We start from the raw sequence: 27,781 nt of genomic DNA on the forward strand, positions 1-27,781 counted from the left end.
GATCAGATCTATACTAGCGTTCCCAGCAGTTTAGGGTTCCCAAAAACGCAGTGTTAGCGGGATCAGCCCAGATACCTGCTAGCACCTGCGTTTTGCCCCTCCGCCCGGCCCACCCAAGTGCAGTATCGATCGATCACTGTCCCTTACAAAACACTAAACGCATAACTGCAGCGTTCGCAGAGTCAGGCCTGATCCCTGCGATCGCTAACAGTTTTTTTGGTAGCGTTTTGGTGAACTGGCAAGCACCAGCCCCAGGCAGCGTCAGGTTAGCGCCAGTACCGCTAACACCCACGCACGCAGCATACACCTCCCTTAGTGGTATAGTATCTGAACGGATCAATATCTGATCCGATCAGATCTATACTAGCGTCCCCAGCAGTTAAGGGTTCCCAAAAACGCAGTGTTAGCGAGATCAGCCCAGATACCTGCTAGCACCTGTGTTTTGCCCCTCTGCCCGGCCCAGCCCAGCCCACCCAAGTGCAGTATCGATCGATCACTGACACTTACAAAACACTAAACGCATAACTGCAGCGTTCGCAGAGTCAAGCCTGATCCCTGCGATCGCTAACAGTTTTTTTGGTAGCGTTTTGGTGAACTGGCAAGCACCAGCGGCCTAGTACACCCCGGTCGTAGTCAAACCAGCACTGCAGTAACACTTGGTGATGTGGCGAGTCCCATAAGTGCAGTTCAAGCTGGTGAGGTGGCAAGCACAAGTAGTGTCCCGCTGCCACCAAGAAGACAAACACAGGCCCGTCGTGCCCATAATGCCCTTCCTGCTGCATTCGCCAATCCTAATTGGGAACCCACCGCTTCTGCAGCGCCCGTACTTCCCCCATTCACATCCCCAACCAAATGCAGTCGGCTGCATGAGAGGCATTTTCTTTATGTCCTCCCGAGTACCCCTACCCAACGAACCCCCCCAAAAAAGATGTTGTGTCTGCAGCAAGCGCGGATATAGGCGTGACACCCGCTATTATTGTCCCTCCTGTCCTGACAATCCTGGTCTTTGCATTGGTGAATGTTTTGAACGCTACCATTCACTAGTTGAGTATTAGCGTAGGGTACAGCATTGCACAGACTAGGCACACTTTCACAGGGTCTCCCAAGATGCCATCGCATTTTGTGAGACCCGAACCTGGAACCGGTTACCGTTATAAAAGTTAGTTACAAAAAAAGTGTCAAAAAAAATATATATATATAAAATAAAAAAAAATAGTTGTCGTTTTATTGTTCTCTCTCTCTCTATTCTCTCTCTATTGTTCTGCTCTTTTTTACTGTATTCTATTCTTCAATGTTTTATTGTTATTATGTTTTATCATGTTTGTTTTTCAGGTATGCAATTTTTTATACTTTACCGTTTACTGTGCTTTATTGTTAACCATTTTTTTGTCTTCAGGTACGCCATTCACGACTTTGAGTGGTTATACCAGAATGATGCCTGCAGATTTAGGTATCATCTTGGTATCATTCTTTTCAGCCAGCGGTCGGCTTTCATGTAAAAGCAATCCTAGCGGCTAATTAGCCTCTAGACTGCTTTTACAAGCCGTGGGAGGGAATGCCCCCCCACCACCGTCTTCCGTGTTTTTCTCTGGCTCTCCTGTCTCAACAGGGAACCTGAGAATGCAGCCGGTGATTCAGCCAGCTGACCATAGAGCTGATCAGAGACCAGAGTGGCTCCAAACATCTCTATGGCCTAAGAAACCGGAAGCTACGAGCATTTTATGACTTAGATTTCGCCGGATGTAAATAGCGCCATTGGGAAATTGGGGAAGCATTTTATCACACCGATCTTGGTGTGGTCAGATGCTTTGAGGGCAGAGGAGAGCTCTAGGGTCTAATAGACCCCAATTTTTTCAAAAAAGAGTACCTGTCACTACCTATTGCTATCATAGGGGATATTTACATTCCCCGAGATAACAATAAAAATGATTAAAAAAAAAAATATGAAAGGAACAGTTTAAAAATAAGATAAAAAAAGCAGAAAAATAATAAAGAAAAAAAAAAAAAAAAAAAAAGCACCCCTGTCGCCCCCTGCTCTCGCGCTAAGGCGAACGCAATCGGCGGTCTGTCGTCAAACGTAAACAGCAATTGCACCATGCATGTGAGGTATCACCGCGAAGGTCAGATCGAGGGCAGTAATTTTTGCAGTAGACCTCCTCTGTAGATCTAAAGTGGTAACCTGTAAAGGCTTTTAAAGGCTTTTAAAGATGTATTTATTTTGTTGCCACTGCACGTTTGTGCGCAATTTTAAAGCATGTCATGTTTGGTATCCATGTACTCGGCCTAAGATCATCTTTTTTATTTCATCAAACATTTGGGCAATATAGTGTGTTTTAGTGCATTAAAATTTAAAAAAGTGTGTTTTTTCCCCAAAAAATGCGTTTGAAAAATCGCTGCGCAAATACTGTGCGAAAAAAATAAATGAAACACCCACCATTTTAATCTGTAGGGCATTTGCTTTAAAAAAATATATAATGTTTGGGGGTTCAAAGTAATTTTTTTGCAAAAAAAAATAACTTTTTCATGTAAACAATAAGTGTCAGAAAGGGCTTTGTCTTCAAGTGGTTAGAAGAGTGGGTGATGTGTGACATAAGCTTCTAAATGTTGTGCATAAAATGCCAGGACAGTTCAAAACCCCCCCAAATGACCCCATTTTGGAAAGTAGACACCCCAAGCTATTTGCTGAGAGGCATGTCGAGTCCATGGAATATTTTATATTGCGACACAAGTTGCGGGAAAGAGACACATTTTTTTTTTTTTTTTTGCACAAAGTTGTCACTAAATGATATATTGCTCAAACATGCCATGGAAATATGTGAAATTACACCCCAAAATACATTCTGCTGCTTCTCCTGAGTACGGGGATACCACATGTGTGAGACTTTTTGGGAGCCTAGCCACGTACGGGACCCCGAAAACCAAGCACCGCCTTCAGGCTTTCTAAGGGCGTGAATTTTTGATTTCACTCTTCACTGCCTATCACAGTTTCGGAGGCCATGGAATGCCCAGGTGGCACAAACCCCCCCCCCAAATGACCCCATTTTGGAAAGTAGACACCCCAAGCTATTTGCTGAGAGGTATAGTGAGTATTTTGCAGACCTCACTTTTTGTCACAAAGTTTTGAAAATTGAAAAAAGAAAAAAAAAAATGTTTTTTCTTGTCTTTCTTCATTTTCAAAAACAAATGAGAGCTGCAAAATACTCACCATGCCTCTCAGCAAATAGCTTGGGGTGTCTACTTTCCAAAATGGGGTCATTTGGGGGGGTTTTGTGCCACCTGGGCATTCCATGGCCTCTGAAACTGTGATAGGCAGTGAAGAGTGAAATAAAAAATTTTCACCCTTAGAAATCCTGAAGGCGGTGATTGGATTTTGGGGCCCCGTACGCGGCTAGGCTCCCAAAAAGTCCCACACATGTGGTATCCCCATACTCAGGAGAAGCAGCTAAATGTATTTTGGGGTGCAATTCCACATATGCCCATGGCCTGTGTGAGCAATATATCATTTAGTGACAACTTTATGCAAAAAAAAAAAAAAAAAAGTGTCACTTTCCCACAACTTGTGTCAAAATATAAAATATTCCATGGACTCAATATGCCTCTCAGCAAATAGCTTGGGGTGTCTACTTTCCAAAATGGGGTCATTTTGGGGGGTTTTGTGCCACCTGGGCATTCCATGGCCTCCGAAACTGTGATAGGTAGTGAGGAGTAAAATCAAAAATTTACACCCTTAGAAATCCTGAAGGCGGTGATTGGTTTTCGGGGCCCCGTACGCGGCTAGGCTCCCAAAAAGTCCCACACATGTGGTATCCCCATACTCAGGAGAAGCAGCTGAATGTATTTTGGGGTGCAATTCCACATAGGCCCATGGCCTGTGTGAGCAATATATCATTTAGTGACAACTTTTTGTAAATATTTTTTTTTTTTTTTTGTCATTATTCAATCACTTGGGACAAAAAAAATAAATATTCAATGGGTTCAACATGCCTCTCAGCAATTTCCTTGGGGTGTCTACTTTCCAAAATGGGGTCACTTGGGGGGGTTTTGTACTGCCTTGCCATTTTAGCACCTCAAGAAATGACATAGGCAGTCATAAACTAAAAGCTGTGTAAATTACAGAAAATGTACCCTAGTTTGTAGACGCTATAACTTTTGCGTAAACCAATAAATATACGCTTATTGACATTTTTTTTACCAAAGACATGTGGCCGAATACATTTTGGCCTAAATGTATGACTAAAATTTAGTTTATTGGATTTTTTTTATAACAAAAAGTAGAAAATATCATTTTTTTTCAAAATTTTCGGTCTTTTTCCGTTTATAGCGCAAAAAATAAAAACCGCAGAGGTGATCAAATACCATCAAAAGAAAGCTCTATTTGTGGGAAGAAAAGGACGCAAATTTCGTTTGGGTACAGCATTGCATGACCGCGCAATTAGCAGTTAAAGCGACGCAGTGCCAAATTGGAAAAAGACCTCTGGTCCTTAGGCAGCATAATGGTCCGGGGCTCAAGTGGTTAATGAGTGCACCATGCTTAAATCTTATAATAGTCCCAGTAAATATTCTGCGTAACAAATAAGGACTGGTGAGTCTACATAAAATATGCATAAATTAATAAATAAATTAATAAAGTGCCTTGTGCAAAGTGCAATCCCTAATGCAGTAACCAAACCACATGATAATGAGTGACACTGTGTACCAAATAATCTTCAGTGACATAATGTGTGGCTGTAAATACAGCCCAAAAAGTTACTAAAGTGCAAAAGATGAATATAAGTGCAAAAGATTATTAAATTATTAAGAATTCTACATGCTATAACATATGGACTGTATACTCGTCTTAAAATATAACAGTTAAAATAACTCAATGTGCAAAAATCATCATAAATAATGAACTGCAACTAAGGATGCGAAAAAACACCACAGCAACATATAAATACTGTTATACAAAGTGATATTTGTGCAGTAATACACGCATCCCTACAGTGTGAGATGCAATCAAACACCCAAAATCCAAAATGACTCATTAATAAAGATCTGCTAGCAACAGTACGGAAACTTTTCTCACAGATTTTTGGGCCGAGCATGTTGGAACCAGTGGAAATAGGTAGAGTCCACCGTATTAACCCTCTTGTAAAGCAGAATAAAGAAAGGCCAATGGCTATGTGATATGTAAAATTCATAAAAAATCTCCGTGAAGGAGATTATAATGAGGACGGTACGGGACACACCCTTAATTAAATTTGAAGAGACATAAATTGCTTTATTCCCTGACATAACACGCAGAACTTTAATGCAACACAAAATGGTGCATCCATTACTGGAAGCAATGCGGAAGGCTGAAATTAGATATAGATGGGGATTTCCTTTTGGATTAATAGCCATACGAGATGGGAAAACGGCGGTACTCCGTACAAAAGATGATTTAAAAAAGTTTATGGAGATAGTGGACCTCCCTCTAATTGACTTTGCAGATTGGAGAAGAAATAATATAAATAGCATAATACAACACCCTGAACCTTAGTCTCAAGTTCCAGAGAAAAGTTGACAGAGGACTTAAATAAAGAATTTAAATAGAAATGTTCCGAAGCACTGAGGAGGAGACGAGGGAGGGAGGGGGGGATGGGGGGGACATCTTTTTTTTTTTACCCCTTTTGCCCGCGGGGGATTACCCTCCTGGTAGATGGTACACCCTAAGTAACAGGGTGTTATGTTGTGGTGGATGTAGATTTTTAGATTTTAGTACAAATTCCCTAATAGAAAAGGAAAAAATAATAGTTGGCAATAGGTTAAAAAATCGTAGATTCTGTATATTTTTGGAGAAAATAAATGATAGATAACTCACTGAAGATTATGACATATAATGTAAGGGGGATGAGTTCACCCCCAAAAAGGGTCCGCCTATGGAAGGAGGTGCGTCACCAGGCGGTGGATATAATCTACATGCAGGAGACACACTTAATGCCTGGATCAGTTCCTAAGCTACCATTATCTCACTATAACCAATGATTACATACACTATCTCCTATGGTAATGGCAAGGGGCGTATCTATAGCTTTTGGGAAAACATGTCCATTGATTTCCACAGCAGTACAAACAGACCCAGAGGGGAGGTTTTTGCTTATTAAAGGAACTTTGTATGGGTTTTGTTATACGCTTGCTTCTTTATATGCCCCAAACAATGGCACGGTAGACTTCCTATTGAAAACATTAAGAAAGTTGGAGAAGTTCAGGGAGGGATGCGTTATTTTGGGGATGGATTTTAATACTATTCTGGGCCCTGAATTAGATACTACATCAAGAAAAACAGTTTTCTCATATAAAGCACTTAAACAATTAAAATAAAATTTACGAAGTCTCCACCTGGTGGATGGTTGGAGGGTCTTTAATGAGAGGTTGAAAGACTATAGCTACTACTCAAAGATCCATAAAGTATATTCTAGATTGGATCTATTAATGGTGGACCAGTATTATCTGGAATATGTTAGAGCCGTGACAATAGAACCAATAACAATCTCCGATCATGCACCAGTGGTGATGAAATTTCTTCCGGTATCTGTGAGTCAACGGGAGCAAATATGGTGATTAAATGAGTCATTGTTAGATGACGAGCAGAGGATATACGGAAGAAAAGCATAAGTTATTTTGAAGAAAATATAGTAGGAGAGATAACAGAACAAATGATATGGGAAGCCCACAAGGTCGTAATTAGGGGGGAGCTGATAGCTCATGGGTCGCGAGTTAAGAAAAAGAAAAGGAAGAAGATGGAGGATTTATTAAGAAATATACATGAGTTAGAGATCAAACATAAAAACAGTCTTGACCCTGAGGAAGCTAAACAGCTGGAAACGCTTAGAATAAAACTCTCCACATATTTTGATAGAAGGGATAAGGACAAATATAGATTCTTTGCACATAGATTTTATGAACATGGGAACAAATGTGGTAAACCATTAGCCAGACAATTAAAAAAACAACAAGAAATTTCCCACGTTCATAATATATATGAATAGGTAATAAACAGATAATAGACACAAAGTCCATTTGTGCAGTTCTACAAGGGCCTATATAATATCCAACCAAATTCATCAGGATTAGAAGAAGGGATTCAAGTGGAGGAAATTAGAAATGATATTAAAGAATCTGCATTATCACCCCTCACTTTGGAAGTGGTGGAGAGGTTAGAGGAGCAGATTACGGTAGAGGAAATAAAAAATGCAATAAAAAATTTACCAATGGGGAAGAGTCCAGGGCCGGATGGTCTAACAAATGCATATTATAAAAAATGTATTAATATCTTGACTATACCAATTTGCAATCATTTTAACCAACTTACAGCTACCGACCCATTACCCCCAGAAGCTTTGCTGGTTTTTGTGACAGTAATACCAAAACCTGGGAAAGACCCACAATACTGCGCAAACTATAGACCTATTTCCCTTTTGAATTCAGATACCAAATTACTAGCAAAGATTCTAGCAACTAGATTACAGGATAAAGTAATACAGTTGGTACACGCTGATCAAGCGGGGTTTATGATGGCACAAGAAACTTTGGATAACACTGTCCGGGCCCTTCATGTTCTCCATTGGATACAGAATGGACTTAATAAAACACCAAGGGTAGTGCTATCAATGGATGCCGAAAAGGCCTTTGATAGCATGAACTGGATATTTATGATGGAAGTACTAAGAGGAATAGGGATGGGGGAACGGATGATGGGGTGGGTATCAGCATTATGTGCTGGACCAAGGGCAAGGGTAAAAGTTAATGGGACCCTATCAGGAGGTCTGGATATACGAAACGGTACAAGGCAAGGGTGTCCACTGTCCCCAATATTATTTGCCCTCGTGTTAGAACCTTTCCTATGCAAAATAAGGGAAAATAAAGGAATAAGGGGAGTAGAAATAGGATCTAAAGAGTACAAAGTATCAGCTTACGCTGATGATTTGTTATTTTTCCTTTCAAAACCACAAGAATCCATTAAATAAGTGATGCAGGAGGTGACAAAATATAGGAACTGATCAAACTTTGAAATAAATTTGGAGAAATCTGTATTACTACCCTGTCATATGCCATCACCATTAACTACATCTCTGCAAAACAAATACCAGTTTATCTGGAACAGAAAGTCTTTGTTTTATTTGGGAGTACATATATCTGCGGATGTAAAACTACTATATGAACAAAATTATAGTCCCTTACTTGCCAAAATAACAGAGAATTTGCATAGCTGGAAAGGACATATGTTAACAATGTTTGGGAGGATCAACACCCTTAAAATGAACATAATACCTAGATTATTATATATACTGTACACAGTCCCCCAAGTATTTTTTAAAAAGATACGTAAAGAATTCCTATCCTTCATAAGGAAGAATGGAAGAGCTAGAATAGCATATAACATCTTACGCAGAAGGAAAGAGGAGGGAGGAATAGGGTTGCCAGACATTGCAATGTATTACAGAGCAATGACTCTGGTACGCATAAGAAACTGGTGTCATGACTCTGAAAACGAAGCATGGGTGTTGATTGAAAAAAAACATGGTAGAAAGGGATTTAGCGGGGGCACCATGGATACCAGCCAAGGACAGGGGACTATCTAAATGGGCATCTCCATTAACTCGAAACACACTGGCAGTATGGGATAGAATAAATAAAATGGGTAAATATGCTTCTAAAATATCTCCTTTAGCCCCATTGGGGGTTTATCCATGGTTCCCCCCTGGAGAAGAAAAGGGAGCGCTAGGTCCATGGGAATCAGGAGGGAACACAATGTGTTTAAGATATGCCCCCCTAGGCACTCTTATGTCCCAAGTAGAACTGATATCATTACAAGGAGACATGAAGATGGCAGGATGGAAATATAACCAAATGCGAAACTTTTTAATAAAAATAGAACACCAAACAAGGCCCCAAAATACGTTAACCACATTTGAGAAGATGTGTATGAAGATATCAGAACCCAATCATTTATTGTCGCAGATGTATAAACTAATGCTTAGCGAACAAGAAACCACAACACCATATTTTATTAAAGAGTGGGAAAATGAACTAAACTGTACATTTACCCCATCACAAAGAAAAAAATTTATAAAAGTAACACACTCATCATCTGTAAGCTCATCTATTCAGGAAATGTCATACAAATTTTTGACTAGATGGTACAGAACCCCGGAGCGATTAGCACAGATATATCCAAATGCAGATATTTGTTGCTGGAGGGGATGTAAAGATAGGGGTACATATCTTCATATTTGGTGGACATGTCCTAAGATCAAGGTATTTTGGGAAGAAATAGCCCCATGGATCAATGTCACATAAATGTATAGAAGTAATACCAATACATTTCCTGTTCCATGGGACTATTGGATCCACAAGATCTTTTAAAAATAGTCTCACACTGCATTTACTAAACGCAGCAAAGAGGTTAATACCCAGGTACTGGAAACAGGCTACATGCCCCACATTAGGAGAATGGAAAAGGGATGTGGAGGAGATGATAGAGGTAGAAAGGTGGGTTTATAAGACCAGAAATAAACAGGACAGATTTGAAAAAATATGGGCAAAGTGGGAAAATTAATAAGGTGTTAGATAAAATTAATTAGAAGCCATTGCCAGAAGTCAGGACAAACTCTAAAGGGGAATTTAATAATGGGGAAAAAAGAAGGGAATGATCCACAACATTTCTTTTATATCTTTTTTTTTCTGTATTTGTTGTTTGCTAAGACTATTAAATTAAACTAGTGATTATGTGGCGTATGCTGATACAGGATGGCTCCCTCTGAGGCATTTGCTTACCTCTTCCACTCTCCCCCTTCTCCCTCTTCCTTTAACCCTCCCTTTTTTGGGTTTTTTAATTTTTTTTTCTCATGTAATAAGTTAATAATATACACAAAGCACAAGCACTTGAAATTTTTTTGAATTATTATAATTTACTTATAAATGAGGGGCGGGTTTATCCCCCCTATCCCCTCCCCCTTTTTTTTCTTTTTTTTTTTTTCTCATATTTAATAGGTAATAACAGAGGTAAAGCACAAGCACTTGATATTTTTGAATTTTTATATAATAAACTAATAAATAGGGTAAGTTCTCCCCTCACCCTCTCCCCCCCCTTTTTTTTTTTTCTTTCCTTTTCACATAATAAGTTGATAACATACGCAAAGCACAAGCATTGGAAATTTTTTTTGAATTATTTTATAATGCATTTATAAAAAAGGGGAGGGTTTACCCCTCTATCACCCCCCCTTTTTTTTCTTTTCACACAGGTCAATAATATATATAGAGCACTAATATTTGAATAATTTAAATAAGTTTTATAACACTTTCATAAAATTTGAGTTTTTGGTTTTACTTTCTTTCATGTGTAATAAGTTAATGACACATATAGAGCACAGCACTTGAAAGAAGGTCTTTTCCCTTTCTTTCAAATTTTTTTTTTCACCTCTCCTTTAACACGTATTAAGTCAACAACGTATATAGAGTACAATATTGGAAAATCTTAAATTATTTTTATAGCACTCTTATAAAACTGGAGCTTTTTTTTCCTCTTTTTTTTTAGGGTATGGGGGAGGGGGTGTAGAGGGAGCCATCCCTGTTGTTGGCGTGTATATATAAACCAGGATATTGAATATTGTCCTCTATCTTGGGGAGATGAGTCATGTAAATGTTTATTGTAATAAGAGAAAAATGTTTAATAAAGAATTAATTATAAAATCCAGTTCAGTTTTTAAGAAAATGCTTAAAAATGTGTGAATCAGTACTGCTTGGACCTTGAAGAAGGGGACATACCCCGAAAGCTTGTCCTGAAAAATTGTATGTTAGTGCAAATAAAAAAAGTATCACGGACAGTACTCAATTTTCTCTGTCACAATTGCACTAATACGGCTACAACAAATCAAGTAAGAAATAATCTGAAACAGTGTTTAACAGTGATAATAAAAGTGTGCACAATATATGAATTGCATGAATCAAGACCCAAAGTTAAAGTAAGGAGTAGTATGAGAAGAAAACATGTTATCTGTATAGTATATATCAGAGTCCCTTTTCAGTAAGGCCTCACTGGTGTTACCACAACTACTACCATGCAGTACACAGGTCTTAGCCAGGAATGCACCTTCCTTGGGCTTAGCAAAGGTTTCCACTAACACTTTTGATTGATGCTGTCCAGGAAATGTTAAGCTTCTCTTACAAGCAAATCATTTCTTTGTGCTTAAAAGCACAAATACAGCTCTCTTGTATAATGCCGGGAAAAGCGCGCTTGTATATCTCCAAGTAACACAGACATAGATGCTGGTATCCCATTGAGCTTAGCAGAATCCTCCCTAGGATGAGCAGCTCCTTTTATTTATACTGTAAACATGAATAACAAAGGAAGGTAGTGGCTTCAGAATCAGCCAATCAGACACTTGTATTATTTCAAAAGAACCAATCACACACATGTATATATTCAAATAGAATTCCAGTAGTGACGTGTGCAGATGGTCATGTGCAGAGCCATGTGGCAAGCGTTTTGTGAGACACAAAGTGTCTCACAATTTGAACACTACTTACATGGCTCTGAACACGATCATGTGCACATTCCCACTGCTACCAATGACGCGAGCCATACTTTATCATGGCTCAGTGGGCTATAATTTTGTATGGTTATGCTATGATTCCCATGTACGCAGATCTGCTTACTAAGAGCGTTAATGCAGTCACCATGAGGTGGTCAGTCTCTTGGTGAGGCATGAATGAACATCCTTAAAAGAGCAAACAGATCTGCTGTGTCCATGGGAAGGTTTCCACAGCCAATGGTCTTCTACCAACGGCTGTATGTGTGAATACGCTCGCAGGAGCGCACTGCAGCAAAACTGACAGTAGGGGACATCATACATTAATAAAAATTTCCACAACAGTCTCTCCTCTTTGTCATATGCTCCCATGTGTCCTTTGATGAATCTTGATCTTCTTCCTACATCTGGAAATTAATTAGTCCTTACAGTCCATATGAGTTCATAACATGGCTTGACTTGTAGATTCTGTTCTTCAGGAGGGATGACTTGAGGAGGACATGAAAGCCTGTCGGTCTGGAGTCCTCTGTGTCTTGTACATGGGTTGGGCTTTGGGGCATCTCATCTCAGCGAGGAAGATGTGGTAATCTGCTCGGGCTCTGTTCACTCGTCCAATCAGGCAACAGTAGCACCTCATTGCGGCATATAAAAGGAATAGAAACAAAAACAACAAGAGTATATACACCTCTACTTCCTTCCAACATGATCCGCTGAAAAATAAAAAAAATCCCCAAAGATTCCCAGACCCTTAAAAAGATTCCAAACTTGACTGGCTATAGCTCTGGCTTTGCCTTGCAGGGATCTAACCTTATCCATATGGGCCTATACTTTGACACTAGTATGCCCGATCCAGGTAAAACAATCTTTACCTATGAATTCACAGAAACCCCCCTTGGATGCCCACAGATAATCATGGGCCATGTTTTAATAGAAGGGTCTTGATCTGCCATTGTTCCTGTGAGATTTTCCTTGTAGCTTCAACAGTTATATTGAACATCCCATCCAGACTGGATGAGAAATTGTTCAATTGTTTTATAAGCTCAAGCCCCCACCTCGTACAAGCAGGAAACCATGCCCAGACCTGGTCGGGGTTGGTGAATACTTCCCTTCTAGCTGTTCCTGCCATTCTTACCTTCTCTAACGCCATCAGATCCTCACAATCGGCAGTGTCATAAGATGCTGGGATGATTTTCACCCAGACGCATGAACCTCTTGCATTAGGTGGAATTATCTTTTAAGCTGTAGACCCGCAAAAGTACCAAACTAAAGTTGAAGCTCACTTGTGGGCTACCTAGTTGTCCCGATACTCAAACTGGCAAGAACCAGAGCTATTGTTAAAACTATAACTAATTTTACCCTCTAGAAATGTATCATTAAGTTCTGTTGACAAGTGCCTGTTGGGAGTTTTTACTAGTTTGTCAAAACTCCTCATACCAATAAGAACATCATATATAGCATGTACAGCTGTCATTGCTGGGGTACTAAGGCTCGGTGGAGATTTAGAGTAGACCCATCAATTGGTCCCGTTCACTTTCTTAGCTAGTTAGAAAATACACCAAGCTAAAAATATAAATAAACAAAGATACTCCTCATCCTTTGGTATAGTTGAGCGGCTTCTTGCAGTGGCTGGCGTGGATCCAGTTGTCTCATCCCTCAAGCTTTTTTACAATGACCCAGTCACCTGGTTGGAAATAATGTAAACTGGTTATTGTGTCAGGTTTCAGGAGGGACTCCTGAACCCTGTGGTGAAGTTCACGTTACAGTGACTGCACCTACCCCATCAGCTGAGAATGTAGGCGATAGCTGCTGAGGAAAGTACAACCCTGTTTCCAAACAAACCTCATATGGCAATGACACATACATGTAGGAACTCAATGACTGTGGTCACTGCATAACCTGTGTGTGGCTTACCATCTGGGGTGTAATACCTAGAACCATTGACAAAAAAGTTCTTCATCTGGGATGGGAGTCTCCTTCACCAGACTGCTGGTTGCTGATTCAAATTCCATCAAAACAGACAGTCGTGGAACATGTCATCCTACTAGGTCACAAACTTGGTTAAACTTAGAGTGGTCAATATTATTAGTTTAAAAACTGTCATTCTCACCATTATCTCCCCATTTACATCCTCATTACCAACCAGAGGAAGAGACGCAGGGTTTAGAATGGTGCAGAAAAAAAAAACAATGAAACAATGATACAGCCCATTATACTTTTACCCTCTTTTAGGCGTGTGTATTTATGCATGTGTATAGCTACATACACCTTCAGAAACTCAATGGACCAGAAAAGATACTTAAAAAAAAGTTTTTACTCTATCCTTCATCTTTAACCTGCAAAGAAAGGCAAGCAATGCAATTTTCCTGTACATTGGTAAATTGTCACTGACATTCCCCAAAACCGGCAACAACAAAACCCTCTGTAATTCTTAGTTTCACGTTCCTACAAAAATACAATGGCAGTGGTGTGTAGGAGGGCTGCCGTGGTGGGTTCTAACATATTCATGTTACTACATACAAACATCCTCCAGGTTTGATAACGATAAAATAATGTCATCAGTGAACAGTCGCAATTTATGTTTGATTTGTCCGACCTTTATACCATTGATATTAGGACTATCTCTGATGATTTCTGCCAGTGGTTCAATTGCCAAAGGAAATATTACAGGAGAAAGTGCATAACCTTGTCTTGTACCATTCAATAGACTAAATCTCTTAGAGATGTTACCCAATGCAAATACTCTAGCCAAGGGTATTGTATAGAGCAGAGGTCTTTTCAACATGAGGGCCACATTGTAGATTTTACAAGTATTCGGGGGCCGGAAAAAAACGTATGTATAAATGAATAAAATTTAAATAAAAAATGATTATGTTTTGCATGGATAGTTTTTGTAATCAGCATGATATGACTGAGAAAAAAAGAGAAACAACTTTAGTAAAACAAAGCGAAGACATTCAAAATAAACTTGAGCCTTTAATATGAGTCGAAGAAAAATAAAGTCAGTCTGCACCTTTCAACACAGATCTGGCAATTTTGTGTAAACAGCAAAACGTAATGCAAAGAATTTTGTGCTTCATGTTCACAAAACAAAAAACATGTTCACAAATGTAATGTGAACGATGGAGCTGATTTTTCAATTTCAAAATTTCACCGAACTGAGTTTTCAAGCCTGAGGAGCCAATTATTAGAATGGACTTCAAATGATCATCTGATAAATTTGCTCGATATTTGGACTTGGCCTACTTCATTTTTGAAAAATGTTTGTTCACATAGGTATGTTGTACCAAAAACTGACACAAGTCTACGAGCAAATTGCTTCAAATTTGGAAACTGCTGAGGCTGCAAAGATTTATAAAATTTGATCAAATTTCCTTCCTTATATTTGTTTTTCAGCATGTCATCTGATTGTAGGTCAATAATTTCCAATTGAAACTGACTTGGGATTGGGGGTGTTTCAACATTGTAGTCAAATGGATTTTGAAACAGTTTTATTTCATCTGCTTTCCATCGAGATCAGAAAATCGCTCCTAAAATTATTTTAGTAAGTTCTGAATGATTTCAGTTGCAAATGAAGAAGGAAATTCTGTTTCACTTCCTTCATTACATTTTTCACAACATGGTAAATGAACCAAATTATGGACTTTCACCTGTCCTTCAAAAAAGCATGTGTTTTACCCTGAATGACTTGACATGCACAAATAGGTCACAAATAAAATTAGTTTTACCTTGCAATTTCAGATTCAGTTGATTCATATGGTCTATCAAATCTGCAAAAAAATGCCAATTTCCAAATCCAGTCAGGGTTTGACAAAAGTGGGTCGAGTCAATTATTTTCTGTTAGAAATTAATTTATTTATTTTCTGAGCTGAAAGAATCACGATAGAACTGTTCCACAACTAAGCCATTGAACTGGTGTATAGTAAGTCAAGTCAACATACTTTGAATCAATCTCTTTCAGAAAATCACTAAACTGGCGATGATTAAACCCATGAGGTTGAATAAAATTCACTACTGAAACAACAGGTTTCAGAACACAAGACATATCCAGATATTTTCCTCACAATGCTTGCTGATGGATAATGCAATGCAGGAACATGGGCTTTGGGAATCCACCAACCTCGCAAGTTTTTGTGATTTGTTCAACTAAACCTTTCTTTGCCCCAGACACATTTTTTCCTCCATCAATTGTCATACATTGCAGTTTATTCCACTCCACGTTATATTCCATCACAGTTTTTTGCAGTTCTTTGAAGATGTCTTCTCCAGTTACTGTGCTGTGCATGCTAAGCACTGATACTAACTCTTGTGTGACGTCAAATTCATTGTCGACACCACGAATGAATACTAAAAGTTGTGATGCATCACACACATCAGTTGACTCATCAAGTGCAAGAGAATACACCTGAACATTTTTTGCTTTTTGTGCAATCGGATTAACTATATTGCTTCCTATATCATCAAATCTACGAGCAACAGTATTTGGTGCAAGACTTATATTTTTAATTTTGAACAAATTTGCTTATTCTGGGCATAACTCTTCCACTGCTTCCATCATACACTCCTTGATAAGATCTCCATCAGTGAATGGTTTTTCTCTTTTAGCCAAGGCATAATCTACTTTATAACTGGCCCGAGTTAAAGCTTCATTTTCATGCGTAAATAGAGCTTTTTGGGAAAGCAAATTGCGTTACATCGATAGAAATTTTTCCGAATTCTGTGTTCCTGTGGATTTGGAATAACTTTGTTCATGTTTTGTCTCATAGTGCCTACGCAAATTGTACTCCTTCAAAACTGCAACAGTTTTGTTGCAAATGAGACTTTATCGTCTGCTTGTACAAAAAAGTACTTTATGTTCCATTGTTCATTAAACAAGCGGCACTCGCTGTCCACTTTTCTTTTCTTTTTACTTTCCATAACTGAAGGAGGTATTTGAACAAGGAAAAAATTTGAGAGTTTACACATACATCAGAATCCAAATCAAAGTCACCCCTTACATGACAGTCCCCGCCAGAGTCCACCATTACAAGAAAGTCCCCCCTTACGTCCCCATCAGAATCCCCTCTTATGTCAGAGTCCCCATTATAGTCCCCCCTTATGTCAGTGTCGTTCTCAAGATTCCCTTTATATCTATATCTCAGATTCCCCCTCACATTTGTGTCCCCATCAGAGTCATCCCATACAACTGTGTTTCCATACATATGTGTCTCCAACATTGTCTCCACCACATCTGTGTCCCTATCAGAGACTCCTCGCACATCTGTGTCCCCATCAGAGTCTTTCCACACATCTGTGTCCCCATTAGAGACTCCTTGCACATCTGTGTCCCCATCAGAGCCTTTCCACATGTCTGTGTCCCCATCAGAGCCTTTCCACACATCTGTGTCCCCATCAGAGCCTTTCCACATGTCTGTGTTCCCATCAGAGCCTTCCACACATCTGTGTCCCCATCAGAGCCTTTCCACACATCTGTGTCCCCATCAGAGACTCCTCGCACATCTGTGCCCCCATCAGAGCCTTTCCACAAGTCTGTGTCCCCATCAGAGCCTTCCACACATCTGCGTCCCCATCAGAGCCTTTCCACACATCTGTGTCCCCATTAAAGACTTCTCGCACATCCGTGTCCCCTATCAGAGACTTTCACACATCTGTGTCCCCATCAGTGTTACACACATCTGTATCCCCATCAGAGCCTTCCACACGTCTGTGTTCCCATCACAGTCTTCCACACATCTGTGTCCCCATCAGAGCCTTCCACACGTCTGTGTCCCCATCAGAGTATTTTGTATGTCTGTGTCCCCATCAGAGCTTTTCCACACATCTGTGTCCCTATCAGAGCCTTTCCACACGTCTGTGTCCCCATCAGAGCCTTCCACACATCTGTGTCCCCATCAGAGCCTTTCCACACATCTGTGTCCCCATCAGAGACTCCTCACACATCTGTGTCCCCATCAGAGTCTTCCACACGTCTGTGTCCCCATCAGAGTCTTCCACACATCTGTGTCCCCATCAGAGCCTTTCCACACATCTGTGTCCCCATCAGAGACTCCTCACACATCTGTGTCCCCATCAGAGTCTTCCACACGTCTGTGTCCCCATCAGAGTCTTCCACACATCTGTGTCCCCATCAGAGACTCCTCGCACATCTGTGTCCCCATCAGAGTCTTACACACATCTGTGTCCCCATCAGAGTCTTCCACACATCTGTGTCCCCATTAGAGTCTTCCATACATCTGTGGCCCCATCAGAGCTTTCCACACATCTATGTGCCCATCAGAGTCTCCCCACTATAAGTGTGCCCATTATCAGTGTCCCCAGCAGAGTTGCCCAATTATCAGTATCCCCATTATCAATATATTGATAATATATATATGTCCCCAGCAGAGTGTCCCCATTATCAGTGGCAACAGCAGAGTTTCTCCATTATCAGTGTCCCCATCATCATTGTCTCCAGCAGAGTGTCCCCATTACCAGTGTCCCCATTATCAGCGTCCCCATTATCAGCGTCCTCATTATGAGTGTCCCCAGCAGAGTGTCCCCATTATCCATATCCCCATTATCAATGTCCGCATTATCCGTGCCCCCAGCAGAGTGTCCCCATTATCAAGGTCCACATTAGCAGTGTCTCCATTATCCTTGTCCCCAGCAGAGTGTCCCCATTATCCATGTTCCCATTATCCTTGTTCCCAGCAAAGTGTCCCCATTATCAATGTCCCCATTATCAGTGTCCCCATTATCACTGTCCCCATTAGCTGTGTTCCCAATAGCAGTGGCCCCATTATCCATGTCCCCATTAGCAGTGTCCCCATTATCTGTGTTCCCAGCAGAGTGTCCCCTTTAGCAGTGTCACCATTAGCAGTGTTCCCATTAGCAGTGTCCCCAGCAGAGTGTCCCCATTATCCGTGGCCCCAGGAGAGTGTCCCCATTATCCGTGTCCCTAGCAGAGTGTCCCCATTATCAGTGTCTCCATTATTCATGTCCCCATTGCCTGTGTCCCCATTATACATGTCCCCAGCAGAGTGTCCCAATTATCAGTGTCCCCATTAGCTGTGTCCCCATTATCCATGTCCCCAGCAGAGTGTCCCCATTATCCGTGTCCCCAGGAGAGTGTCCCCATTATCCGTGTCCCCGTTATCTGTGTCCCCAGCAGAGTGTCCCCATTAACCATGTCCCTAGCAGATTTTCCCCATTATCTGCATCCCCAGCAGAGTGTCCTCATTATCCGTGTCCTCAGCAGAGTGTCCTCACTATCCGTGTCCCCAGGAGAGTGTCCCCATTATTTGTGCCCCCAGCAGAGTGTCCCTATTATTCATGTCCCCATTATCCATGTCCCCAGCAGAGTGTCCCCATTATACTTGTTTCTATTAGCAGTGTCCCCATCAGAGGCTCCTGTACATGTATGTCTGCCTATTTGACGCTTGCCTCTTTTCACTGTAGGAGCCGACTACAGCTCTTCTGCACCGCCCGACTCCCACCCACTGCTACATATGCAGGTTGCAGTCTAAGGTGGAAGGATTTCTAATCTAAACAGCGGGCTGGAAGCTGGGAGGTGGCACGCTGATGATGCACCTCCTTGCAGCCAATCCTCAACACAGCACAGCAGCCAATCCTCTGCAGTATGGGAGGGTGTAGGGGGGAGTGGCTTTGTGTTCAGGACATGCCAGACATGTACTGCCGATAACAGCAGCTGCTTTTTAAAGCCAGCAGATCGGCAGTGCTGTGTTGACAGAGTCAGGGCAAGCTGCGAGCCAGACTAAACATACCGACCTGTGGGCAGGATGTGGCCCATGGGCCGGGGTTTGGAGACCTCTGGTATAGAGGGACATTATAGCTTTATGTATAAATCCAGTGAGACCAAATCTGTTTAGGGTTCTCAGATGTACCACCAGTGCACTCTATCGAAAGCCTTCTCTGCATCTAATCTGAGAAGCAGAGAAGGGATTTGACTGCGTTCTAAGTGATTAATCAAATCAATCATATGTCTGGTACCATCTGGGCCTTGTCAGCCTTTTACAAACCCTACTTGGTCAGCTCCTATGAGGTATGGTGTCACTTCAAGAAGGCAGTTAGCTAGTATCTTAGAATATATCTTCATGTTGGAGTTTAATAAGGATATGGGTCTATAATTTTTGGGGGAGGATGAGTCTTTATTAGAATTTGGGATTGTGATGATAATTGCTTCTAGCATTTCTTTAGGGAATGGGTGGTTGTTGGCTGCTTGGTTATATAGGTTTGTAAGATGCGGAGCTAGGATCTCCGTGAATGCTTTATTGTATTCGCTTGATAATCCGTCAGCTCCTGACGCTTTATTTAATGGTAGGGAACAAATAACTTTGCTTGTTTCCTCAATGGAGATTGGTTCATTGAGTTTCTTTAATGAGTCGGGGGAAACAGAGGGAAGGTTGCTTTTTTAAAGAAGCTTTTTGTTTCCGTTGGTAGGGGTTGAGGTGTTTCTTTATCCTTATTTAGGTTATATAATAGTTTGTAATACTCCGAGAAGGTATCCGCTATTTCTTGTGGGTTATAAATGGTTTTTCCTTTCTTATGGTGTATCAATTTTGGGATTTTGTGTCTATTCTGTTTATGGCGTAGTTGGGAGGCTAATAATTTCCCTGCTTTATTGCTTTGTGAATAATGGTTCAATTTGAGTTTTTAGGATTGCTCTGAATTCATTCCTAGCGATATTTAGTTGTTGAGTAATTGAGTTATTATTGGGGGAGGTTTTATGGATTTTTTCGAGTTTAGAAATGGTATTAATAATGTTGTTGATTAATTGCAATTTGTTTTTTTCTTCCCTGGATGCAGCTTGTATTAGCAGTCCTCTAATATACGCCTTATGTGTGCACCAAAGGGCAGCTGTAGAAGTAGAAGGTTGGTTGGTAATCTCAAAGAATTCTTTCAGTCTATTTTTTAGCACAGATACTTTTCCTGTGAAAGGATGTAAGAGTTATTTTTCCAAAGTGATGTATTAGCGGGTAGGTGGTTCATTGCGATATTAAGTGAGATCGGTGCGTTTTCTGACTATGAAATATTGTGGATCTGAGCTTTTGTTACTTTCTGCAGGAGAAGTCTGTCTATGAGAAAAAAATCTATACGTGTATAAGATCTATGTACATTGGAGAAAAAGGTATAGTTTTTTTCAACTGAATGAAGGCATTGCCAGGAGTCAAAGAGGTATGTATTCTTGTGAAAAAAGGTTGCTTAATCCATTTTTTACTGTATGAATTCTTTTGGATGTGTCAATGGTTGGGTCCATTGGGGCATTAAAGTCTCCACATATAATAAGGTTGCCCTTCTGCATTTTTCGAACTTCCTTGAGGCTTTTTCTGATAAATTGAGAGGGTTGTTTGTTAGGGGCATATAAGTTGGCGATAGTGAAGGTTGTGTTGTTAATATTGGCCACCAGAATCTGATATCTTCCTTGTGGATCCAATTTAGAGTCTAATAGTTGGAAGGTGACAGAGTCTTTAATGATTGTGACAACTCCTCTTTTTTTTTAATAGTTGGAGAAAAACATATGTGGAAATTTCCCGTGAGAAAATTTAGAAGGATTGTCTCATATTAAATGGGACTCTAGAAAGTAAAGTATATCGGTATTGGTTTAGAATATATCTTAGAATATATCTTCATGTCGGAGTTTAATAAGGATATGGGTCTATAATTTTTGGGGGAGGATGAGTCTTTATCAGGATTTGGGATTGTGATGTTAATTCCATAGGGTTTTTTTTGTAAGGGCTGTTAAGCCCCTTCACGTTGAGAGATAGAATCTTAAGATGCGTCAGCTGGAGGATTGATGTTGCTTGGAGAGTTCTTTTCAGTCCTGAATAGTATCTTCAAGGTGTTGGTGATGGTTCTCACAGAACTGCAGCTTCCATGGGTGAGGGGAAGGAAAGGTAACTTAACTTCTTCAGATCCACTCTATAGCTGAATGATGGCTACAGCACGGACCTGCTTTGTTGAGAGTACGTCTAATGACATCCTCTCGTGCCTGAGCAGCCTGCACGCCCCCTGCAGGGGGCGTGCAGTGCACTCTGTGGTCAGCGAGTCTATGAGACTCACTGGATCACAGATCGGAGTAAGGGGTCGATCCCGACCCCTTACCACGTGATCAGCTGTCAGCCATTTACAGCTGATCAGGTGATGTAAACAGAGCCGGTAATCAGCTATTTTTTCTCCTCACGGCTGACAGCGTGAGGAAAAAAAAAAAGCCGATCACCAGCGGCTGTGAGAGGGACATCAGTCCCGATCATGGAGAGCTGCCACCAGCTCCTCAGTGCCCACCTGTGCCACCTGCCAGTGCCACCTAGCAGATGCCTACCAGTGCCCACCAGTGCCACCTATCAGTGCTGACAGTGCCACCTATCAGTGCTCACAATCAGTGCCTCATCAACAGTGCTGCATATCAGTGCCCATCAGTGCCACCTATCAGTGCCACCTATCAGTACCCATCAGTGCCATCCATCAGTGGTACCTATCAGTGCCCATCAGTGCCACCCATCAGGGGCCATCAGTGCTACCTTATCTGTGCCCATCAGTACCGCCTTATCTGTCCCCATCAGTGCCCCCTTTCTGTGCCTATCAGTGCCGCCTTAACTGTGCCTATCAGTGCCCATCGGTGCAGCCTATCAGTGCCCACCAGTGCAGCCTATCAGTGCCCGCCAGTGCCGCCTCATCAGCGCATATCAATGAAGGACAAAAATTACCTGTTTGCAAAATTTTATCCATCTTTTTTTGTTTGTTTAGCAAAAAATAAAAATCCCAGCTGTGATTAAATACCACCAAAAGAAAGCTCCATTTGTGTGAAAAAATGATAAAAATTTCATTTGGGTACAGTGTTGTATGTCCGCACAATTGTCATTCAAAGTGCATCAGTGCTGAAAGCTGAAAATTGGTCTGGGCAGGAGGGGGGCTTAGGTGCCCAGTAAGCAAGTGGCTAAACTTCAGAGTTAAATACAGCCATAACTGGTAAAAAGGTGAGAGTTGCTGAGCAACTTGTGGATGCAGTTTAGTCTGCACTTTCATCCTGAGGGTATAGGTAACGGACCGTTAAACAGGAGGGCTCCTACAGGATTATGTGACCCGAGATAGACCTTTCTAGTAACACAAAGAAACAATTGGAACAACTCTAATGCCACGTACACACTATCAGAATTTCCAACAACAAATGTTCGATGTGAGCTTGTTGTCGGAAATTCTGACCATGCGTAGGCTCCATCAGACATTTTCTGTCGGAATTTCCAACAATAAAAATTTGAGAGCTGGATCTCAAATTTTCCGACAACAAATTCCGAGCTTGTGTAGACAATTCCGACGCAAAAAATTCCACTCATGCTCTGAATCAATTACGAGACAGAAGCGCTCGGTCTGGTAAAACTAGCGTTCATAATGGAGATAGCACATTCGTCACGCTGCAAAGTTTTTAATCTTTTAATGCAGCATATTCCCTTCTTCTTTATAATGCTAGAATAATGAAGTTGTTTTGCTGCTGATATCCACACAGAGTTCTGACAAACTGATTTATTTATTATTTCTCGTGATCTCATGAATAATCTTCTTTTTTTTTTTTGCCAGATCTCCAGAATAATGTTTATATATTTTTTTTATAGTGATCTATTTTTTTCTGGTACAGATCTCCTGATTTTTTTTTCTAGTGATCTCCATAATATTTTTTCTCGTTTTGTGTGTCAAGTTAAAACAACACCATTATTATCTTGTATTTTTTAACCTCAAGGAGATTGGTTGGTGTTGGTGTCCCTTGTTAATTTGACATTGTATTTTTGAAATATACCTGCCTACTTACAAACAAACTGTCCTTTTTGAACTAAAACACATAGCCAAGTATTTGTGATAAAAAAAATATACATTTATTAGGGGTCATAACAAAATAAAGAGGAAGGCAACGCTGGATAAACTGGTGATATCGGCGAAGCCTTTGTACTCATCACATATTTGACAGGCAAAATTGGTAGCCTGAGGAGTCCATTTATTAGGGAGCACAATCTGGTCCATGACTCTGAGAGATTGGGAGCAGCAGCAGATGACATATATGTCCCAAGGCTGTGGTCTTACAACAGCCTGCATGTTTTGCCAGACCAGACTGAACCCAGGCCATCACTTTCTTGTCTTCCTTTCACACTTGCTTTCAGGCTGTGGCTCTGGTGTTGGAGTTGTGGCAGGAGGTGGAGGGGGTGGAGGAGGAGGATGGTCCAACTTACACTTTTGCTTGTGAGTTCTCCCCTCAACCCCTTATTTAGGGCCAGATAGATCACTTCCTCACAAATGAGGCATTGGCCCACCTCTATTTCCTGCATTTTGCTGGCGGCCATGCAAGCATAGGCCTCTTGAATATTGGGGGAGGTTCTGAGGGCCGCAGTAGCCGCCCAAATCAAAGAAAGTGGGAGGGGAGGAACCTGGGATTCGGTCAGGCTACTGGGCCCGGCCACCTCCTGGCTGCCACTTACCCCCACCTCCTCCTTGCTGAGACTTTCCATGGCCTCCTCCTGGCTGAGACTTTCCACGGCCTCCTCCTGGCTGAGACTTTCCATGGCCTCCTCCTGGCTGAGACTTTCCTGTGTATGAAAATGGGACATAGTTTTAGTTTTTTGGTCATCAATCACACACAATTTTGAGCTCAACTGTTGCAAATTGAATGTTAACAAATAGAAAAGACTATCATTCTGACACCAGCATTTTTCATTCTTGTCCCATTCATTTTAGGCTACTACTGTCTATTGATATGTAAACCACTTTGTTAATTCCGAAATTACTGATCAGTACTAACATCTAGTTAACATCATTCAACTTTTGGACATGAAATATGTTGAACAATGCTATACCTGGCTCAAGCTGGGCTCCTCCACTTCTTCCTGGGTTGGAAGGCTCAGGTTGTACGTCGGAAGCCTCATCTGATGTGGAAGGAAGAATGGAAGGAAGAGTGGAAGGAAGGGTTGAGAGTGATTGCCTGATTTCAGTTTGGTCTGACAAAAACCACAGCCTGGGGACATAAATGTCATCTGCTGCCGCTCCTGATCTCATGGAATCCTGAACCTTTTTGCACTCCCTATTATACAGTATGTGCTCCACAGGCCACCAATTTTGCACTTCAAATAGGGGATGGTTTCCATGGGAATCACCAGCTTCACCAATTTCAGCAATTGATCCAGTGCTGCCTTCCTCTTTATTTTATTATTATAAAAAGGGTGTTTCACCTGCCACAGACCTGGCAGATCTCTGTATTTATCAATGAAGTTGGGGAGGAAGTTATGATCATTGAATCTATCCATTTTATCTGCAAGACACAACACAAGACAAACCCTAATGTCAGGCTAAACTCTCCTAATCTTGTCCCAATATAGGCCTCAATCTATAAGCAGTATAGGCCACTGAAGCCCCAAGTTAAAATTGTACCTTCGCTAGAATGATCGGCGCTTACGCTACTCCGTCCTCCGCTCACAGATCATACGTACGACGCATGCGTGTTATGCTTTATATACACTGCGTATGCGTGAAACTCCACCTGCCCCTGACCTTCTTTCTAGTATATTCCCCGCCCCTTCTCTTTCGTTGCAGTGGGAGAGCACATGGCGAAGAAAGAGCAAGTGCATGCATAGGAGAGCATCAATGAGGAGGACGACGAAAGCCCGGAGCCACAATCGTTCCGATCTCGGAGGAGATTTAAGGCGTCAAATATGTCCTTTGTAGAGATGGTGGAGATGATGGACATCTTGTGAAAAAGGCCAAGATCATGGCTAAAGTTGTGAAAAGTCAGCAGAAGAATTTTGGGGTATGACGATCCAAGGACCAACTGAGGGAACGATGGTCAGACCTTAAATTGAGGGAGCAGGATCAGTACAGAAGAATCAAGAGAGTGCTGAAAAAAAGTAAGTATGTTGTCGTGTGTTCCCTATTATTATTATTACCGTATTTATCGGCGTATAACACGCACCAGCGTATAACACGCACCCCGAGTTTAGGAGGGCATTTTAAGGAAAAAAACTTTTAGGAGTGAAGTTTAAGGAAAAAACTTACATTTAAATGCCAATCGATGCAGCCTCATCAGTGTCCATCTGCAGCCTTGTCCATCATTGCAGAATGATCAATGTCCATTTGCAGCCTTGCCCAGTGCTGTTTGCAGCCTTGCTATTGTCATATGGAGCCTTGCCCAGTGCAGCCTTGCCCAATGTCATATGCAGCCTTGCCCAGTGCAGCCTTGCCCAGTGCCGTGTGCAGCATTTAATTGTTTAAATTTGCTGCCGAGATAGACAGAGCCTGTGTACTCGGATCCTCACGCCGCCCCGCCTCCCTGCTGTCTCCGAGAGGATGAGGAGTGAGCGCTACCAAAAAAGACTGAGCCGAGTGTACTGTGTACTCGGCTTGGCTCTGCTCTGCTCGCAGTCCTGCCCAGTCCCGCCATTGGATGGAGTGTTATGTCCATCATAGGAGTTGGGCTGGGCAGGACTTCGAGCGGAGCTGAGCACTCAGCTCAGTCTTTTTCGCCAGCACTCGCTCCTAATCCTCTCAGAGACAGCAGGGAGCCGGGATGGCGTGACTGCTACCGGAGCCGAGCACTCGGCTTGGTCTTATTTGGTGGCGCCCGTTTTTTTTCGGTGGAACTCGCTCTTTTTTGGCACACAGACAGTGGGGATCGGCGTATAACATGCACCCATGATTTTCCCCTGATTTTAAGGAGAAAAAAGTGCATGTTATACGCCGATAAATACAGTACTTTCGTGCTGCTCCATTTGCTTTTTTTTACTGTTGTACAGTTTAAAATGGTGTTTAAAATGGCAAGTTTCAAGTTCGTGGGCACAGTAATCATTTGTAGTAAACATTGTTCGTTCGTCCACTAATACAATGTTTTTAGCAGATGCAGGTTAACTACATTTGTTCATACCTATTTGTATTAAAAGAAGTTTGTTGTCTAGATGGGTTTGTAACTAGAATGAAATGCAAACTTGATTCAGTGTAAAGGAGAGGGAACTCAGCAGCTGTTTACACATTTGGATGCAGGAGCACTAGTGTGGGACACCAGAACACCCTTTTTAGGGTGTCCCACACATGTGATCCAGTGGATACTAGGGGTGTCTCCATGTGGGAAACTTGCACAAAACTGGTAAGTATTCTAGCTTTAGCAAGGGAAAAAAAATGTCTTCAGCTTGGAAATCTGCCAAAACAGATAATTGTACATCACTTCCAAGTAATGTTTCATATTCCTAATTCTGTCCTCAAATATCTGTGTACTAAGTATACCTATTTTTTAATTCACATAGGGGAGAAAAGACTTGGGACATCAGAGGACACCAAGGACCCCCAACCTCCTAAAGAAGTGGAAGTCACCACACCACAACCTCAGGATGTGGAGGAAGGAGAGGTTTATGAAGTGGGTGAAGTAGTGACCACAACAGGTGAGTGTCTGAGACCACGGCTTCAGGTAATAGATGTATGCCTGCATATTTATAATACATGGTGTGTTTTTTTATTTTTAGGTGATGTGGATGTTGTGGAAGAAGAATTTCATTTCACCAGTGCAAGTGCACACGTCCCCATTGGCGAGATCATGGTGTGCAATCATGATTTACAGCTGATAAAGGAAAACATCAATGATGTTAAAAAAAAAAAAAATGCAGAACATCATTGATGTTTTAGGCAGAATCTAAAACACACAAAAATTGTACCATTTTATTGTGTAATTTTTTTCTTTTAAATCAAGTTTTAAAGTATTTTAAAAGCCAAATTTTGAAGATGCACACAGTGTGTCATAATGTGCTATCTGCCATCACGGGATATCAATGTACGCTTTTTGTGGGTGCAACCCCTTCCTTGCAAGTAAAGTAGATGAGAGGAAGGGGTTGCACCCCCGAAACATGTCCATTGATCCCCATGATGGGAGCGAGCACATGTTGACATTAGGCATGGGATCAGGAGGGAAATCCACATTTTGACTCGCAATTTGTGTGCATCTTCAAAATTGATATTGCTTTCACTTTGTCAAAGTTGTACTTTGTAAGTTCCAGAGTTGTGTATGTTTTATGGTTTTAAACATGCCTGTTTAACCCAAAAAAGGCTATTTGTACTGTCAAACCTAAATATGTTATACAACAGATATGTTGGTTTGTTCAAAAACCCTCTTCTAACATACATGTGAATGTGCACAGAGTAAAATGTTTTATACTCAACAATGTGTGGCTTCTTCTTTCAATGCTCAATATCAGTTTTTGGAGTAAGTTGGTGTT

This window comes from Aquarana catesbeiana, linkage group LG04 (genome assembly GCF_042186555.1).
Source record: "Aquarana catesbeiana isolate 2022-GZ linkage group LG04, ASM4218655v1, whole genome shotgun sequence".
In the NCBI taxonomy this organism is placed as follows: Eukaryota; Metazoa; Chordata; class Amphibia; order Anura; family Ranidae; genus Aquarana; species Aquarana catesbeiana.